Source organism: Mytilus californianus, unplaced genomic scaffold (genome assembly GCF_021869535.1).
Source record: "Mytilus californianus isolate M0D057914Y unplaced genomic scaffold, xbMytCali1.0.p SCAF_1, whole genome shotgun sequence".
Classification (NCBI taxonomy): Eukaryota; Metazoa; Mollusca; class Bivalvia; order Mytilida; family Mytilidae; genus Mytilus; species Mytilus californianus.
The window spans coordinates 29,166,521-29,187,039 of record NW_026262581.1 but is presented as its reverse complement, the minus strand read 5'-3'; the positions used below and the strand labels follow the sequence as shown (position 1 = coordinate 29,187,039).

Here is a 20,519-nt window from a genome sequence, read left to right as displayed (position 1 = left end):
TTCTACTAGTGTCATCTGACATGTTTCTCGTGGTTAGTACACATTCGATGGTGAATCATATTTGGTGATTTTACAATCGAGGAAAACAGGATCGGATTGCAGTTACTACAATTGGAACACACCCGTGGTTATCTGTGACAGGGATATTCTATAACGATCAACCAATTCGTGATGACATCCGTCAAACTTTTGATAGACATTTGTGACAAATTTGTGATCTAATGTGATCTTTTGAAAAGTTATCTTTTAATTTGAAATTATTAATGGAATTTGGATATTTGTCGTTTTTTTATACCAGTTTTGAACCTTTAAAAAAGCAGAGATGCAATACCCTGCACCTTATATATGTGACATCAAAAGTATGTAAACAGGATGAACTTACAAAACAATCAAGCCAAGTTAACATTTCAAGCGAATATCTAAAAATCATTCTTGACTGCAGTTAAATAAACGTAAATGTAAATTCAAACATCTTCGTTAGTTAGACGACCTTTTGTTGCCAATGATATGTGACCCAACATACACACGGCCATTTTACAGATAATTTTTGGCAGATTTAATTTTAGCACAGCTGTATACCAACAGATACATTGTAATTTACTCACATCAATATCATCATATTATATATTTGGTAACAAAATAACTTAAACATATATAATATATTAGAATTAGTTAAAAAGGTCAATACGGAAAGCAAACGCAAAAGCAAAGCTTTACTCATCTTCTCCTTTTTTGAATATTCGAATTTTTTGCACCTACAGTCTCGAGCTCTTTGATTCTTACACCTTTTCTTTTCGAAAAAAGAAATTATTTGCAACTGATAAAAGACGACTGTCAAAAAATACTTTAAATAAATCAACCTTGAACCTGTACTCAATTAAATTTCAAGTCATGAAGCGTTTTGTATTTAACTACCTGAATGTGTCGATGACCTTTAATGGTGTCATTTCCTAGTTCTATATTTAATTTTATCACTAGTTGCCGGATCGACGTGATTATAAATGTAGTGTCGTTAACTTATTCTCATTTCTAAGTATACTTAGATATTTTGATATAAATTAAGGCAACAGTAGTATACCGCTGTTCGAAACTCATAAATCGATAGAGATAAAAACAAATCCGGGTTACAAACTAAAACTTAGGGAAACGCATCAAATATAAGAGGAGAACAACGACACAACAAAAACACAACATTAAAATGTAACACACACAGAAACGAACTATAATATAACAATGGCCATTTTCCTGACTTGGTACAGGACATTTTAAGAAAAAATGGTGGGTTGAACCTGTTTTGGGGGCATGCCAAACCTCCCGCTTTTATGGCAACGTCAAACACAACAACATAACGACAACATCACATGACAGGACCACAATACAAAAAAATGGGAGAACATATAGGACAAAGAAACACACGAATAATAGCAAACAAAAGGTACTAGGCTTAAAATGCAATACGCCAGACGTGCGTCTCGTCCACACAAGACCAACCAGTTAAATAAAATAGCTTTGGGGATAAAATTGAAAATAAAACACGCAGTAAAAAAAAAGAAGGTTGAAAATTTCAGTAAATTAAAAATTTGAAACTGATTATTGTGGAAAACATTTTTTTTTCCAAAACTTGTCCGGATCGACTTAATGATAAATGTACCGTATTAAACTAAATTTGTATTGCTTAGTTTACTCCTTATTGTTCTTGCACAAAGATATAATCGCTTATTTCTGTGTGAGGAATTGCATTTAAATGCTTTTAAAAATGTTCTTTATATATCAAATAGCTTTAAGGATGTACTATAGTATATGAATTTAAAAAAATCTAAAAGTTAAAATTGATACTATAAGTCGGAAGAGCATTAGTTAAGGACCAAAAAATACGCTAAAATATTGATAAGTTATGGAGTTCCTTTTCGAGATATTTGAGTTTTAAAAAATGGCGAGAAAAGGCTGACTTGGATTTTACCTTGTATTTGCATTGGTATTATTTGGGTCTCAAATCGAAAGAAAAGAAATCTAGAATCAGCTTACATTTTGGTAAATGACCTTTTATGAACTATTGAAGTCTTATATGAAAAGAAAAATGGGTGTTATGGGGGAAACTATTTCACCCTGTATCGTTGGAAAAACACCAAGGAGTCCGAACATCTGACACAAATTCCTAAACCTCACCTAAGTACATCCTTAATTTAGAATAAAGCACGCAGCTAAAATTAAGTCTGTATACATAAAAGATTTAGTAATTTTAAAAGTAAAAATAAGCAAACTGTTTATAGCTGAACAATATCTTTTTCCAGAATTTGAGTTGGTAAATAGTTTCATCACTTTGTCTTCTGCTTATTTCTTATCTTCTCTAAACAAATTTAAAACAGCTGTGAAGTAAATTTATTGTCTACAACATCAATACAAGTACTTTTTAAAATTTGAAGGGTGCTTTATGGTGCACGTTAGCTTTATTATGTCGTTTCAAATTAAATTTGAAATAGTACCAAAGATGAACAAAACGTATTATAAATGTTTTTCCTAAAATATTACATTTGCTATCAAAATAATTAATATGTATAAAGTGCAGTTTACATGTACATACCCTTTTCTCTTAATTTCAATGTGTTCAAAATCATCGAACAACCATGCCATCAACCACTGGCACGACGCATAGGTAAAACATAAAAAGAGGAGAGGATTTTTGGCCAAAATTCCCTTAGAAGCAAGTAAAAAGTCTGAATATGCCGTATATCATGAAGTAAATTCATTTGTAATTTGATGTGTTTTAGTGAATGGAAACTGTTTTGCACAATCTTTTGCCACTGCCTAGACAATATCACTTCATTTCAGTGCTACATCTAGTTTTACATGTTTTGTTTAAAGGAAAGAATTATAGATTTAGTTTTTCTAAGACATAATTGATATTGATATTTATAATGGAAAAGTATGTATAGAACTGAATATACTAAAACAATAACAGTAACAGTAAGCATACACACCGACAGCCTTATCTGATCCCAATTTGTTGAAAGTAATTTTCAATATTGACACTTGTACATCAGTTTATATCTATGTTTAGAAATATTACTTGTTAAAAACTTTTATTCAATTCAAAGGCTGCTAGGAGTAATACTTTTAAACATACCGGTTCCTTGTACTACAAAAAATGTAAAGAAGCTGGTATCTATACATTGTAATAACATGATGTGAATGACACTGCCAAGCATACTGGCTCCTTGTACTACAAGAAATGTAAAGAAGCTGGTATCTATACAATTGAATACAATGCTGTGAATGACATTTTCAAGCATACATGCAGCTGGCTCCCTGTACTTCAAGAAATGTAAAGAAGCTGGTATCTATAAATTTGAATACAATAAGTGTTTGATCCTGATTAAATTATGTTTGCCCATTCTGTTGAGAAAATGACTTAAACCTGAACAGTAAAAAAAGAGGGACAAAAGATACCAGAGGGACAGTCAAACTCATAGATCGAAAACAAACTGACAACGCCATTGCCAAAAATAAAAAGACAAACAGACAAATAATAGTACAGTTGACATAGAAAACTAAAGACTAAGCAACACGAACCCCACCAAAAACTGGGGCTGATCTCAGGTGCTCCGGAAGGGTAAGCAGATCCTGCTCCACATGTGGCACCCGTCGTGTTGCTTATGTTATTACAAATCCGGTAAATAGTCTAATTCGGTAGGTCACATTCGTGAACAGGGAAGGGTATTGTAGTTACGACATAAGGCACATATCCGATATCATCTGTGAAACGGTTATTCCATAACGGTCAACCAACTCGTGATGGCGTCCGTAAAATTTACGAAGGGATGATTTCAACTTCACCATTTGGAACTCTTGGTTTAATAGCTTCCTTGTGAGCAGCAATCCTCTATCAAGGAAATCATGATAAGAAATACAAGCCCGGGAATATCGTATCAGTTGGGAGATATATACTCCGTATGCAGGCGCTGCTGGAATGTTGCTACATAGAAATGGAAAGTTCACAATTGGGAAGCTGAAATCATCTCTTTTGTCGTAAAGTTTTGTTTTCAACCGACCCTCATTGTCAATTTCTATATGTAAGTCAAGATATGAGGCAGACTTAACTGTATCTGTAGTATCCTTTATCTATAGTTCGATGGGATAGATTCGTTCAACATAGTCACCAAATTTTGTATTATTTAGTGAGAGAACATCATCTATATAGCGGAACGTAAAGTTAAAGGATATTGCTAACTTTTTTTTATCTTTCTTCCTAAGAAGTTCCATTTATGTCACTTTTTATATATCCGCTTTCGGTTCGACATTTGGAAGTATAAACCAAATAAATATAACTGTGACAACTTTCAAATCTTATTTTTGTATGACAGGGTGCGCGAAACAGAGTTTTTTGTCTTGTAAACAGATAATAACATCTAGCATTTTCGTGTTCGATTGAAATTTGATGATTCGAAGAAATGCAGTGACAGCGCAAGCACGATAAATAAAACTGTATGACTTCCTTTCAGTTTTTCTCAACAAATGCCCCATATTCCAATATTTTGACCTTTTCCAAAAAAGTTGCGCATGTGAAGTTTTCATTCTAGTATATGAATATTTACGTAACTTTACAGTAAAGGTGATGGAATTAAATTTACTAATTGAAAATAACCTCCCGACCTTTTTATATGATAGGAGGCAGACATATATAGTTTGATCATACAGACGGACAATGACAACTACAGCCTTTAATATATGACTAAACACATTTTTTGTACATGTTATTAAAGTGATAACTGAGGTCAATTACTACACAAAGCTTTAAACTTTTATTTAAAGGATTATGATACAGCGTTCAAGTTAGCAAATCAATTACCTCTCACTAGAAAATATGATTTATAATTAATAATTATTTATAATCAATAATTATTCTCAGCTAACACATTAGCAATTTTCTCTTGCAACATGTTCAACTAAACTTCTTAGAACCAATGACTCCATTCATTTGTATCGCGCATGGATACATCATAGTGAAATCATAATGTTTACATAGGCTATGAAAAAGATTTTGGCATTATACACAAAAACATTTTCACGGAACAATTCCGTTCAAATATTTGTAAATGTACAAGTTATTATTTTATGACTTTAACCCAAAAACAAAAATGCTAGTGAACAGAAGAAATACACGTGTGACTTCTTACCTCATCAGTCTTGTTTTTTCAAGGTTTACTTCCTCGTAGGACCTTTATATATAAATATCTAAATTTAGACATTATGCACAAAATGAGTTGAAACCGGTTTTTGGCTGAAAGGACTAGTATAAATATATAACTATGTATAACTTCTGATTAAAGAAGAATTTTGTTTTCATGGAAACAAAAGACTTGTCGTGTCAATTGAACTTAATATAATGAATAACAATATATTATTTAAAATAAAATTTGACTTCTGTTGTTTAATAAGAAAACTGATTCCTGTGTTTGAAGCTATACATTTTTTTCTGCAGGATTGATGGTCACCTTTGACAACTGTAAATTTCACAAAGAAGGGCAATTTCTTTTCTTTTTGTTTTGAATTTTTCTTTAGAAAATCTTCACAGTAAAAACAAATAAAATGCGCAGCTGTTTGATACTACAGCAGAGGTCGAACACTGAACAGTGGGACAAGTATGGAACCAATATTCAAGCTTCATACAGCACTGAATTTGGATTATGATTAAATATTTGACACAACATAAGTTTCTGACACAGAACGATTGTGGTCTAAGAACTTAAAAATTTGAAATTGGACATTTAACTTTTATGGTCCAATATCCAAAATTTAAATAGTTTATTACATGGTTAGATGCAGCATATTAAAGCACTCCAAAAATTGATGCGGACCAATTTGATAACAGGGCCTGAAATCCAAAATTTAAATACACGGTTAGATGAAGCTTATCAAAGAACCCAATATATTCAATTGTTTTTGAAATCAAACAAAGTTCAGTTTTGGAATCCGATTTTGACATACTTGAAAACTGGGCACAAAATCAAAAATCTAAATACATGTTTGGATTCAGCATATTAAAGAACCCCAAGAACTAATTTTTTGTTGACAAATTTTGAAATTATAAAAAAACTAAGGTTTCAACTCCCTCAGGTAAAGTTGACCTTAGATGGATTTGGCTATTTTTTAGGTTTTTTTTTGTCATACGGCTCTTATACATTCTCGGCTTTCAAATATTCGGTTTTGAGCATTCCTGATAAAGGTAAATTCAGCAAAGCGCTTCGGACGCATGAAATTATTTAACGTATTGTTCATTTGTTAAAATCAAACAAAGTTTAATATTGGCCCCTTTGGACCTTAATGGGGACCAGTTTGAAAACGGGGCCCAAAACAAAAAAATACACGGTTATATTCGGTATATTAAAGAACCCTAAGGAATTCACGACTTTGAAATAAACCCTATTGAAATTGAGATCCATACACCCATACTATACATGCTATAGTAATTGTCTAGAAACCAAATGTCTTCGGACGACGACAACATCATACCAACGGGAATTAGGAAAATCTATTGTTTTTTGTATATTCAATGCTGAGGTAGAATTCACTTCCAATGTCATGTTATTAATTGTTGCTCAGTCTTTAGTTTTAAATGTTGTGTTTTTTATACTCTTGTTTGTCTATTTTTTATGGCGTTGTCAGTTTATTTTCGATATGAGTTTGAATGTCCCGTTGGTATCTTTCGCCGCTCTTCCTTTCCCTTATAAAGTATTTGTTTGCAATGTTTCAGCATCATAACATCCTTTTTAAAAGAATTTTTCATCTACTTTACTAGGTCGAAATAACACGCACTTTCTTATTGCATTCACGTTTTCATTCAATCTTTTTATTTTGAAAATGTTTGCTATTAAAGGTCTGTAAGGCAACCCGAATATCTTTCAACGCACAAATGATCCCGAAAAGAATAGATTTTAATGGTTTATTTTAATTCCACCAGGCATTATTTCTTCTAAGTTGTTATTTTGTCGTTTCTAGTTTTTTTCCCCGGTTTTAGTTTGTCTTCGACTTGAGTTTGAATATCCCTTTAGTATCGGTTAACTCTCTTTAATTTAAGTTATTTGATAAGTTTGCTGAACTTCTTTTCTCCATTATTACTTAAACCTTAAGCTTTTCCTCAAAATTTTATTATTCAGAACTACACGCAGAGCTGCACTTTTCTTCAGATTTAGTTTAAATAACTGAACAGAGTTTGATAAGTCGAAAAAACTGCGATAACTATTTTAAATTATGTTCAGGTTTCTGCCGGAAGGTAAAAAACATTTACCACTTTTATAGCGTAACTGAAAGGATTTATTTTCAATGACGGAATATATGGCGATCATAGACTTACATAACTAAGATTCTGTCCTCTAAGTTTGTGTATTGCGAGCAGTTGTGTGCGATTTGTTTTCATGTCCTTCTTATTAATCTTTACTTTTATAAATAACACTTAAATTCCTCTCTGTCTTGGGTCTGCGGATGATGGATTTCTCTCTTTCGTATACGTAGGCCTAAGGATGATCGATTTGGTTCAAATTTGTAGTTTTTTTGGTGCTCAGTGATCTTGAAATTAATTATTGATTTGGTCTTCCAACATTTTTTATTCGAACACATCGCGCGTCTGAAGTATATCATACCCTTGTATTTTTCATGAATTTGTACCCACATTTTAATGATCAGATCAACTAGATTTATGTTCTGCTATGGGTAATTTTTCATGAATTTTCTGATTTGCTTCCAATACAGGTGTTACTTGGCAAATCATACAAACATGCTCGAGTTTTCAGGATATAATTTCTATTTTATTTCGCCTCTGTTACTATATTTTGAATAAAGATTTCCCGTTTTTCATCTTATAGCAATATAATCTGCTTCATATCAAATTGAAAAACTTGAAATCAGTTCAGTTGAACATGTTATGTTTTGGAATCTATATAGACGATTTTTTGAAATTCTAGTTTTTTACCAAAAAAATCATTATGTTATCAAATTTGTTATCTTAAGATTCATTGAAACAGTATATATATTTCTGATTTGATTAAGCATGATTTGAAACAGAGTATTGTTTGATACTTTTTTCTTGTACTGGTGCTTTTATTTCCTGTATTGTCGATATTACAGTGTAGGTCCTCTTTCTGAACAGATTTGACTTGTTAGTATTCTTCCTTTTCCATTTTGCAATCATTGATTTTTAGAAAAAAAAATAGTTGTATTAAATATATATATAGATTAAAGAAAAAATAGTTAAAATAAATAAGATGAACATATTTGTCTGAAATAAACAGCAACTAGACATTTTTACGCAACAATATAGCGAGCGATATAACATAGATCTGGGCATGGTGATGATGTTACTACTATACTAAAGGAACAATCAAACTGATAAATGGAAATCAAAATTTTGCTTGATAATAGTATTAATAACATTGATATAATTAAACAATCATGCAGCTTTTCATACTTTATAAGGAAACAAAAAAGGAAATCGTAATACTGAAAGTAAGTCTAGAAGAGCACGATAATACAACTGACATTGCAATCGAAGTTGAGAAAGGCTCAGATACTGTTGATCAAATGGTAGTTGTATAAGATGGAATATATTTACTGCACATAACTTCTTTGCTGCAATATTTAACAGAATGAGGCAAATTCAGAAAATTGAAAAAAAGACACTGTGGTGAAAGTAGTATCTGGCAGTGCGATACATGAAAAAGAAGTAGCACTACAAGCCTTATGTTGCAAACTAAGGAACTTAGGAAAGAAATCAACAAAATAAAAAAAAAAACAAGAATGTGTCCATAGTACACGAATGCCCCACTCGCACTATCATTTTCTATGTTCAGTGGACCGTAAAATAGAAAAAAAACTATAATTTGGCCTTAAAATTAGAAAGATCATATCACAGAGAAGATGTGTACTAAGTTTCAAGTTGATTGGACTTCAACTTCATCAAAAACTACCTTGAACAAAACCTTTAACCTGCCCACTCGCGCTATCATTTTCTATGTTCAATAGACCTTGAAATTGGGGTAAAAACTCTAATTTGGCATTTAAATAAGAAAGACTATATCATAGGGAACATGTGTACTAAGTTTCAAGTTGATTGGACGGACGAACGGACGCACAGACCGAAAAACATAATGCCCCTAGGTTAGGCATAAAAAACAGAAGCAAAAGAATCAAAAACAATAAACATATTATCTAACTTAACCAGAAGCTTCTGTAACGCCATTCAGTTCGAACCCAAACAAGCGCATATATCATCAAAGACAGGCAACAGCAGTGTAATCACCGATGTTCAAATTTTATAAATCAATGACAAAGAAAATTCAAAGTAACAAAAAAAAAACCAGGACCTAGTCAAATTATCATCAGTATCTGAAATATTTCACAAAATAGAAGGCTGTGAAATACGATCCTCAATTTCTTGTGTATGTTTTGAGGAGAAAATTAAATTTCAAAATAACTTTCGAAACAAAACGAAAGAAGGCAAGAAGACAAAAAATTCACAAAACGCTACACAGAAAAATAAAGACTGAAAAACACGGACCCCATTTGAAACCGGGGTGATCTCAGTTACTCCGGAAGAACAAGCAGAGCCTGTTCGACTAACAGCATCTGACATGTTTCTCATGGCTAGTACACATTCGATGGTGAGTAATATTTGGTAACTTTTCAATCGAGGTAACCTGGATCGGATTGCATATTTTGCTGTTACGACAATTAAAACACACTCGTGGTTATCTGTGACACAGATATTCCATTACGACCAACCAACACGTGATGACATACGTCTAATTTTAAATGGACATTTGTCACAAATTTGTGATATATTGTGATCTATTGAAAATGCTATCGCCTGATTTGAAGTTATTCACGATTTTTGATTTTTATCGTTTTTTAACCAGCTTTGAACTTAAAAGCAGAAATGCAATGTCCTATACCTTATATATGTGACATCAAAAGTATTTAAATCGGGTGAATTAACAAAGGGACCAACATGGAAACATCAATTAATTTCTTGTAAGTGTTTATCTTTTTGTTGTTTTTTTTGGGGAGGGTGGGGGGGGGGGGGGGGGGGGGGGAGGGGTTGCAGTTGGTTAGTTGGATGATTAAAACAATCAGCCAAGTTAAGATTTCAAGCGAATTTCTACAAATTATTCTTGACTACAGTTAAACGAAAATGTCAACCATCTCCGATAGGTAGACGACCTTTTGTTTCCAATGATGTTTGACACAACATAAAAACGACCAGTTGCTGTTTGGCAAATTTAATTTTAGCCACAGCTGTATGCAACAAGATATTATTTTCATATCAACATCATCATAATATACATTTGGTAACGAAATAACTTGAACATATATAATATATTGGAAGTATATTAAAAATGTGGATATGGAAAGCAATCGCCAAGGCAAAGTTTTACCCACTTCTCCCTTTTAGATATTCAATTTGTTTGCACCTGTAGTTTCAAGCTCTTTTATTCTTAGACATTTTCTTTTAGAAAAAAAGGAATTACTTGCGACTGATAAAAGACGCCTGTCAACAATACATTAAATGAATCAACCTTGAACCTGTACTTAAAATTCAAGTTCAAGTCATGAAGCGATTTGTATTTTAATACCTGAATGTGTGGATGACTTTTATTCGAGTCATTTCCTTGTTATATATTTAATTCTTTCTCTAGTTTCCGGATCGACTTCAGGATAAATTTAGTGTCATTAATTCATTTTCATTGATTAGTTCACTGCTTAGTGTTCCTGCACAAAGATATAATCGCTTATGTCTGTGTCAGGATTTAAATTTAAATACTTTAAAAAAATTTCTTTAAATATTAAATAGCTTTACGGAAAAAATTTAGAATAAAACACGCATCCAAATTTAGATATAGGAAGATGTGGTATGAGGTCAAGGTACGGCCTTCAACACGGAGCATTGGCTCACACCGAACAGCAAGCTATAAAGGGCCCCAAAAAATTACTAGTGTAAAACCATTCAAACGGAAAAACCAACGGTCTAATCTATATAAAAACGAGAAACGAGAAACACGTATGAACCACATAAACAGACGACAACTACTGTAATCAGATTCCTGACTTAGGACAGGTGCAAACATTTGCAGCGGGATTAAACGTTTTAATGGTAGCAAACCTTCTCCCTTTTCTGAAACAATAGTATAACATCACAACATAGAAAAACACACTATAAAATATCAATTGGAAGGCTTCACTCAATCAAAAAACGTAAATAAACACACAATGAACGAATAAATTTGATCTGTGACACCTGAATGCAAATGCACAGTTAATAAAAAATTACAAGGGATAAATAATTAAAGTCAAAAGTAAATAAACAGGTTTAAACAAAGTTAAAGTATAATATCACTGTGAAATGTCAAATAATTTTTATAAAATCATCATTTTTGAAGAAACCTGCGTCATATTATACACAGGTAAATGAAAATAACTTTGTTGTGAAGTATACTTCCTCTTCTATGTGTATAAAATCTTCCGTTTAGGAATACCAAGAAATTTCTTTAATATCAATAAAACTAATCTAACACTTGGTACATATGGGGTGAATATCAACAATAAAACTATACAATTAGTGCTAGATAAAACTTCCTGTACAAGTCTGTATACATAAAAGTTTTAGTAAAGTAAAAATTAACAAACTGTTTATAGCTGAACAATATGTTTTTCTACGATTTGAGTTAGTAAATAGCTTCATTACTTTGTCTTCTACTTATTCATTATCTTCTCTAAACAAATTTAAAACAGCAGCGAAATAAATGTGTTGTCTACAACATCAATACAAGTACTGTTTAAAATGGTGCTTAATGGCGGACCATAGCTTTGTTATGTCGTTTCAAATTAAATTTGAAATAGTAGTCATGATTAACAAAACGAATATGCTTTCCCTAAAATATTATATATGCTATCAAAATAATTAATACATATTAAGTAATATTAAAGTAGTATCAAACAGAGCCTATCTATTCAAGCGAACGAACGTGCTACATAAAGCATAAATTTTAGCTAAAATCAATGCCTAGCTATATATAAATTAACCCAACTACTGCATTAATAAAAAAACAAAGTAAGTAGTGTAAATATCACAATCAAATATATTTTGTCATCACAGAAAATCCAAATTAATAAAAACAATCACGATATATATATATATATATATGACATATAACAACCATGACAATCTTCCTGAATTGCGTCAAACAAATGAACATGTGACGTGGTTAAACTATTTGCGTTTACCTAATATAGGATGGCTTACTGATATAGATCATGTTACCAGGTATGCATTGACTATTTTCATTTAAAAAGAATAAGAATGATGTTAAAATAATTTCCTTTTGATATTATTATTTTATCAGTGAATGTGAAATAATCTTACTATCGTGCATTGGTTTATTTTCAAACTGCATAGTATTTTTCTGCATACCATAATGCTTACTAACTACAAATTGTATGGCAGAGTCGATGCATAACGAGTATCTACATTTGCACTAAAGTACACAAAATCATATATGTTATGATTAAAATGTCTATGTTTAACAAATGTAATTTCAATTTAGTACATTTTATCTATTCTCGATAACTGACTTACATCTTTCTACGCACTGGCGCGCGCACTTGCTCTGCTGATATTTTGTATAAGTATTGATTGGCTATATTTCAGAATGATTATACATAATTTGTGGCATTAGATCGGTATAACATTATTCCATAATTTTGAATTTTCTAAGACTCTAAAGGTTTTGAGTGTTATAGGGAAAAATTACTTCTGATAATAAACCTTCCTCTTAAATAACTTTCTGCATTTGTTGAGAGAGGTATTGGCAATCTAAATGGAGAAGTCCAACTTTAACAGCAGGCAAAGGTTAACACTCGCGCAAAAACAATCTGATTTGACAAACAACTGGAATACTATCTGGACCATTTATACATTTTCTGAAGGAAATAGTGAGGTGTGATAAATTAACATAAAAAAACGCTAAATTTTTATCTCACTTCGAAATCAAAGAGAAAACATGACAATTACAAGGTATACTATTGTTAATGGGCTCCTATGTGTCGAGGAATTTTGCTATGAAAATAGGAATAAAAAGTGACGAGATAAAATTGTAAAAAAGCATAAATGTTTATAAATACATAGAAGGTACAAAAATGTCACAAAAGTAGAACTAGCATTCAATATCTTCATTTGATATAATTTTCGTGAGAGAGACAATATTTTACTAGTAGGTGTCGGTATAATTTATCCTTTTATACTGTGTAGGAAAACATCCTAAGGATGTTATGCTGATCTGCATTTTTTATTCAATGTCACTGTTGACAACAACACATTCTGAGTAGCAGCCACAAGCTGTATTATATGATGTATATCTCATACGTTGTTGACGTACGTATATTGGTACTATTGACAGAAAAAAAACCAGGTTAAAATGTTAGTATACAAATACGAAGAATGCTAAAAAAAACTTGTAAAACATTACTAAAATTAAACAATAACATGATGTCAAGGTAAATTTCAAACATACTAGTTACTTGTGTTACTAGAAATATGTTAACATGATTCGTTTTAATCTTTAATGAAATAGTAGATTCCTATCAGATTCTTGAGTTAATTAGTTTAAATGATGGTTGCCTATTGACCTCTTTGTAATTAACCAGTTTTTTCATGTCTGCTTTTGGTCCAACAATTTAATGTTTTAAATAAAATAAAAAAAAAAGGAAATACCCCAAAAACGCAAAACTCTCCAGACCATTAATTGTATGCCAGGATGTATCAACAGACAAAAAAAGCTTTAAGTTCTATATAGACATATGTTGTGAATCTCTTAAATATACATGCACGAACAGTAAAATATAACCTCATTTCAGTGCCCCATACAGTTTTAATTAAAGGAATGATTATAGATTTTGTTTTTCTCAGAAACAATTGATATTATATAAAATAAGTATTTATAGAATTGATATTATGTAAATAAGTATTTATAGAATTGATATCATATAAATAAGTATTTATAGAATTGACAATAAAATAAGATGACAGCAACAACAAGCATACACAGTAGCAGCCTTATCTGATCACTTTTTGTTGAAAGTAATGTTCTACGTGGACACTTTTTAATCAGTTTATATCTATGTTTAAAAATACGTGTTCCCTTTTACACTAACATTTGTTTAAACCTTTCATTCAAATCAAAGGCTGCGGTGAATAAAACTGTCAAACATACTGGCTCCCTGTACTACAAGAAATGTAAGGAAATTGGTATCTACAAATTTAAATAAAATGTTGTGAAAGACACTTTCAAACATACTGACTCCTTGTACTACAAGAAATGTAAGGAAACTGGTATCTACAGATTTAAACAAAATGTTGTGTAAGACACTTGCAAACATACTGACTCCTTGTACTACAAGAAATGTAAGGGAACTGGTATCTACAAGTTTAAATAAAATGTTGTGAAAGACATTTTCAAGCATACTGACTCCTTGTACTACAAGAAATGTAAGGAAACAAGTATCTACAAATTTAAATAAAATGTTGTGGAAACAATTTCAAGCATATTGACTCCTTGTACTACAAGAAATGTAAGGAAGCTGGTATCTACAAATTGAAATAAAATGTTGTGGAAACACTTTCAAGCATACTGACTCATTTTACTACAAGAAATGTAAGGAACCTGATATATAAAAATTAAAAAAAATGCTGTGAAAGACACTGCCATTTGATTGGGAACTTTCCGTTTTGAATTTTCCTCGGAGTTCGGTATTTTTGTTATTTTACTTTTTCAACCATACTGGCTATTTCTCATACAAGACATGTAAATAATCTGGTATCTTTAAATTTCAATTAAATGTTTGACACATTCAAGAAAACTGGTTCCTTGTACTAGAAAAAGTGTAAGCATGCTGTTATCCATACATTTCTATAAATTTGAATACAATAAGGATTCAATCCTAATTAAATCATGTTTGTCAATTCTGTTGTGAGAATGACTTAAACCTGAATAGTAATTTATGTCACAAGCCGAATTTTACATCCGCTTTGGTTCAACATCTGGAAGTATAAACATAATAAAATACCTTTGACGATTTTTCAATGCTATTCTTTATGACAGTGAGCATGAGGTTTTGGTCCTGTAGACGGATAATAACCTCTAGCATTAACGTGTGCGATTATAATTCGATGATCCGAAAACAATGTAATGGAAGCGCAAGTATGAGCAGTAAAATCCATTCCTGTTTTACTTAAACATGCTTAAAAATGCCCCATAATTCAATATTGTGACCGTTTAAACATGTTAAAAAAAGTTGCGCAATGCCATGTGAACTTTTATTCCAGTATATGATTATCCAAGAAACTTTATGGTAAAAGTGGCACAATTTCAGGTGTAAGAGGAGGTTCTATGGGAATAGATTTGTTTATTGTGCACAGTTGCAACTAACATTAAGAGCCTTTAAACTGGATAACATTTACTAATAAAATGTTTCGCTGGGGCGCAGCTTGATACGACCGCAGAGGTCGAACCCTGAACAGTTGAGGCAAGTATGGACACAACATTCAAGCTTGATACAGCTCTGAATTTGGATTGTTATTAAATATTTGACACAGCATAGGTTTCTGACACATAAAGAATGTGGTCTAAGAACTTGAATTTTTTTAATTTACCTATTATGGTCCAATGTCCAAAATCAAAATACATGGTTAGATTCAGCATATCAAAGAACCCCATATTTTCAATTTTGTTGAAATCAAACAAAGTTTAATTTTGGACCAGAACTTGGACAAACTTGAAAACTGGGCCCATAATCAAAAATATAAACACATGTTTAGATTCAGCATATCAAAGAACCCCAAGAATTCAATTTTTGCTAAAATCAAACTAAGTTTAATTTTGGACCCTTTCGACCTCAATGAAGACCAATTTAAAAAACGGGACCCAAATTAAAAATCTAAAAACACGGTTAGATTTGGCATATCAAAGAACCCCAATAATTCAATTTTTGATGAAATCAAACAAAGTTTAATTTTGGACCCTTTTGACCTCAATATGAACCAATTTGATAGCGGGGCCCACAAATAAAAAATCTAAATACATGGTTAGATTCAGCATATCAAAGAACCTCATATATTCAATTTTTGTTGAAATCAAACAAAGTTTAATTTTGGACCCCAATTTGGACCAACTTGAAAACTGGGCCCATAATCAAAAATCTAAATACATGTTTAGATTCAGCATATCAAAGAACCCCATATATTAAATTTTTGTTGAAATCAAACAAAGTTTAAATACTGGACCCTATCTTGGACCAACTTGAAAACTGGGCCCATAATCAAAAATCTAAACACATGTTTAGATTCAGCATATCAAAGAACCTCAAGAATTCAATTTTTGTTAAAATCAAACTAAGTTTAATTTTGGACCCTTTGGACCTTAATGTAGACCAATTTAAAAAACAGGACCCAAAATTAAAAATCTAAATACACGGTTAGATTTGGAATATCAAAGAACCCCAATAATTCAATTTTAGATGAAATCAAACAAAGTTTTATTTTGGACCCTTTTGACCTCAATATGAACCAATTTGATAACGGGGTCCACAAATAAAAAATCTAAATACATGGTTAGATTCAGCATATCAAAGAACCCCATATATTCAATTTTTGTTGAAATCAAACAAAGTTTAATTTTGGACCCCAATTTGGACCAACTTGAAAACTGGGCCAAAAATCAAAAATCTAAATACATGTTTAGATTCAGCATATCAAAGAACCTCATATATTCAATTTTTGCTAAAATCAAACTAAGTTTAATTTTGGACCCTTTGGACCTTAATGTAGACCAATTTGAAAACTGGACCCAAAATTAAAAATCTAAATACACTGTTAGATTCGGCATAACAAATAAATAAATGATCAAAGATTTTACAAATCTAATGCGCCATACTGTGCAATTAAAGATTACTTCTTGAAATTTTTCAATATTTGAAATTTGAAAAAAAAATAATATTTGAAGAATAATTCTTTTTAATTTCTGAAATCTGAAATGTGAAAAAATTGACCCCCCACAATTTCTTTTTATCCCCCCCCCCCCTTTTTTCCCCAAAAAAATTCTTTCCCTCAAGATATGGTCATAATCTCAATTCAAATTTCCAATGGAGTTGGCAACCATAATTACCCATTTAAATTTACCATAGTGCTAACTTAATCTATTTTATAATAGAATTAAAAATATAGTGTCAAATCTTTCATATGGATTTTTTTGTAAAAAAAAAAGATGCAACATTTGCAGATATTTTTACTGGTCTTCCTTTATAAATATGCATTTCTTTAAACATAATTTAAAAGCAGTGTAAGGGAAGTAACCAAAACGTCGTATTTGGATTACCTCCCTTACACTGTTTTAAATTATCTTTATTGTTCATTAACCATTCCTTTATACATAATTTAAAAGTTGTGTAAGGGAGATAATTTCAATGATGTATTTGATTTATCTCCCTTACACTGCTTTAAATTATGTTTTGTACTAAAGTATTTGTCCATTAACCAGGACAACCTTGTTTTTCCCCCTTTTTTGCCCCTAATTCCTAAACGGTTTGAGCCATAACCCCTCAAAGCAAATCCTAACCATCCCTTTGTGGTATGGAAACTTGTAGTATAATTTCAGAGAGATCCATACACCGTTCCACAGTTATTGTCTGGAAACTAGAAAATGCTTCTTTTTGGCCCCTTTTTGGCCCCTAATTCCTTAACTGTTAATGCTATAACCCCCAAAATCAATCCCAACCTTCCTTTTGTGGTATTTAACCTTATGGTCAAATTTCAAAAAGATCCATTCACTTAAACTAAAGTTAGAGTGCGAAAACCAATGTGTCTTCGGACGACGACGCCGGACGACGACGCCGCCGGACGACGACGACGACGACGCCAACGTCATACCAATATACGACCACAAAATTTTTTTGCGGTCGTATAAAAATCTAAATACATGTTTAGATTCAGCATATCAAAGAACCCTAAAAATTCAATTTTTGTTAAAATCAAACTAAGTTTAATTTTGGACCCTTTGGACCTTAATGTAGATCAATTTGAAAACGGAACCAAAAATTAAGAATCTAAATACACGGTTAGATTCGGCATATCAAAGAACCCCAATAATTCAATTTTTGATGAAATCAAACAAAGTTAAATTTTGGACCCTTTGGACCTCAATGTGGACCAATTTAAAAACGGGGCCCAAAATCCAAAAACTTAATACACGGTTAGATTCAGCGTATTAAAGAACCCCAAGAATTCAAGAATAAAACCCCATTGAAATTGATCAAGAAATAAGCAATTTATACAGAGTATCTTCTTTTGCACAATACTGTGCAATTGAATATTTCTTGCTATTGCGCAATACTGTACAATTGACAATTTCTTGCTATTGCGCAATATTGTGCTATTGGATATTTCTTGCTATTGCGCAATACTGTGCAATTGAAGATTTCTTGCTATTGCGCAATACTGTGCAATTGAAGATTTCTTGCTATTGTGCAATACTGTGCAATTGAAAATTTCTTGCTATTGCACAATACCTATTATATAATAATTTACACATCCTGTTTGGTGTGTATCTCCTACCATATCATTATTATTTGCTTTTAAATATTAATCAGAAATAACCAACTTAAAATGGAAAATTTTAAAAGAAAAAAAAAAGGAAAAAAAGAAAAAAAAGTTAAAAAAAAAATCCCCCCCCCCAAATTTTTTGAACCCCCTTATGATTCATCACCCCCAAACTCAATCCCAGCCTTCCCTTTGTAGTATGGTACCTTGCAGTACAATTTCAGAGAGATCCATACACTTGAACACAAGTTATTGTCTGGAAACTAGAAAAATGCTTATTTTTGGCCCCTTTTTGGCCCCCAATTCCTAAACATTTCGGGCAATTACCCCCAAACTCAATTCCAGCTTTCCCTTTGTGATATGGAACCTTGTAGTACAATTTCAGGAATATCCAAACACTTACACACAAGTTATTGTCATGAAACTAGAAAAATGCTTGTTTTTTGCCCCTTTTTTGGCCCCTAATTCCTAAAATTTTGAGGCAATTACCCCCAAAATCAATTACAGCCTTTCCTTTGTGATATGGAACCTTGTGGTACAATGTCAGAGAGATCCATACACTTACACACAAGTTATTGTCTGGAAGTTACAAAAATGCTTATTTTTGGCCCCTTTTTGGCCCCTAATTCCTTAACTGTTGGTACCATAACTTCCAAAATCAATCCCAACCTTCCTTTCGTGGTATTGAACCTTATGTTAAAATTTCATGGAGATCCATTCACTTAAACTAAAGTTAGAGTGCGAAAACCAATGTGTCTTCGGACGACGCCGGACGACGACGACGACGACGACGACGACGACGACGCCAACGTCATACCAATATACGACCAAAAAATTTTTAATTTTTGCGGTCGTATAAAAACGACATCCCGACCTTTTTTTGACAGGAGGCAGATTCATATTGTTTGGTCCTACAGACGGATATCCTTTAATATGTTTTTAAACAAATTTTCGTCTAGAGGTTATTTCTTTTGTAACTGAGGTCGATTTATACTCAAACTGAAAAGAAGTCAGAAGGACTTTGATTCAAAGCTTGTAAGATAGAGGTCTAGTTTACAAATCAATTACCTCTTACTAGAAGAATGAGTTTTATAATCATAATAATAATTTATAATCACTGATAATTCTCAGCCAGAACATTAGCGATTGTTTCTTTTAATAAAATGTCTTCGAACCACAGGACTCATGTGGACATTCATGTGTATCGCTCATGGATATATCTAAGTGAAATTGACGCACAATGTTTACATAGGCAATGAACATGATGAAAGAAATTTCGGCAATATATGAAGAAAAAGTCCACCGGTCCAATCACAATCAAATATTTATGAATAAACAAATAATAACATGTACAATTTTATGACTGTAACCAACATTTCAATTTACAGAAGAAATGCAGTGAAAGTGAATGCAAAACGTCTAGTAGTTTTTTATCACTTCTAATTGGCTTTACTCACAAATCCAAACACATTACTTTTGTTTCTAATCGAAGATAACAGATTTAGTTTTTTTTAAGACCTGTTTGATTTAGGAAAACATATCCTAGAGTTGAATATATGAAAAAGATTAACAGTAAGTGAACACATAAGAATTCTTACCTGGTCTTTCTTTGATTCAAAAATTTACTTCCTTGTGGATGTTTTCACATCATGTGATACTAGTATCTATTTTTAGAAAAGGTTATTTACACATACACAAAACGAGTTGAAACCAGTTCTTGGCTGAAAGGACTAGTTTACTTAACCATATATGTATAACTTTTGATTGAAAAATGATAATAGTACGTCGTTTTGGAAGAAATTCCCAGCATGTGATGACGACGTACGTTTTATTAGGCCACACAAGTTTTTCCTGCACATAGTTCTTTTCCTCGTGGTCCAGT

The 20,519-nt window shown here is 31.8% G+C and overlaps 1 protein-coding gene across 5 annotated transcripts in view; it reads right to left on the bottom strand.

Annotated features, from left to right (window-relative positions):
* LOC127701284 (death-associated inhibitor of apoptosis 1-like) overlaps window positions 1-20,277 on the bottom strand; it is a 39,864-nt gene extending 19,587 nt beyond the window's left edge. For 3 of the 5 annotated variants that reach the window (XR_007981971.1, XM_052205150.1, XM_052205175.1), the window contains exon 1: window positions 5,175-5,213. The gene's annotated coding sequence lies outside the window, so the exon portion shown is untranslated. Of the gene's footprint in view, window positions 1-3,124; window positions 3,221-5,174; window positions 5,214-20,235 lie in introns of those variants that run through there. The other 2 variants (XM_052205158.1, XM_052205167.1) reach the window with 2 other exon arrangements.
* Window positions 20,278-20,519: the final 242 nt, after the last annotated feature.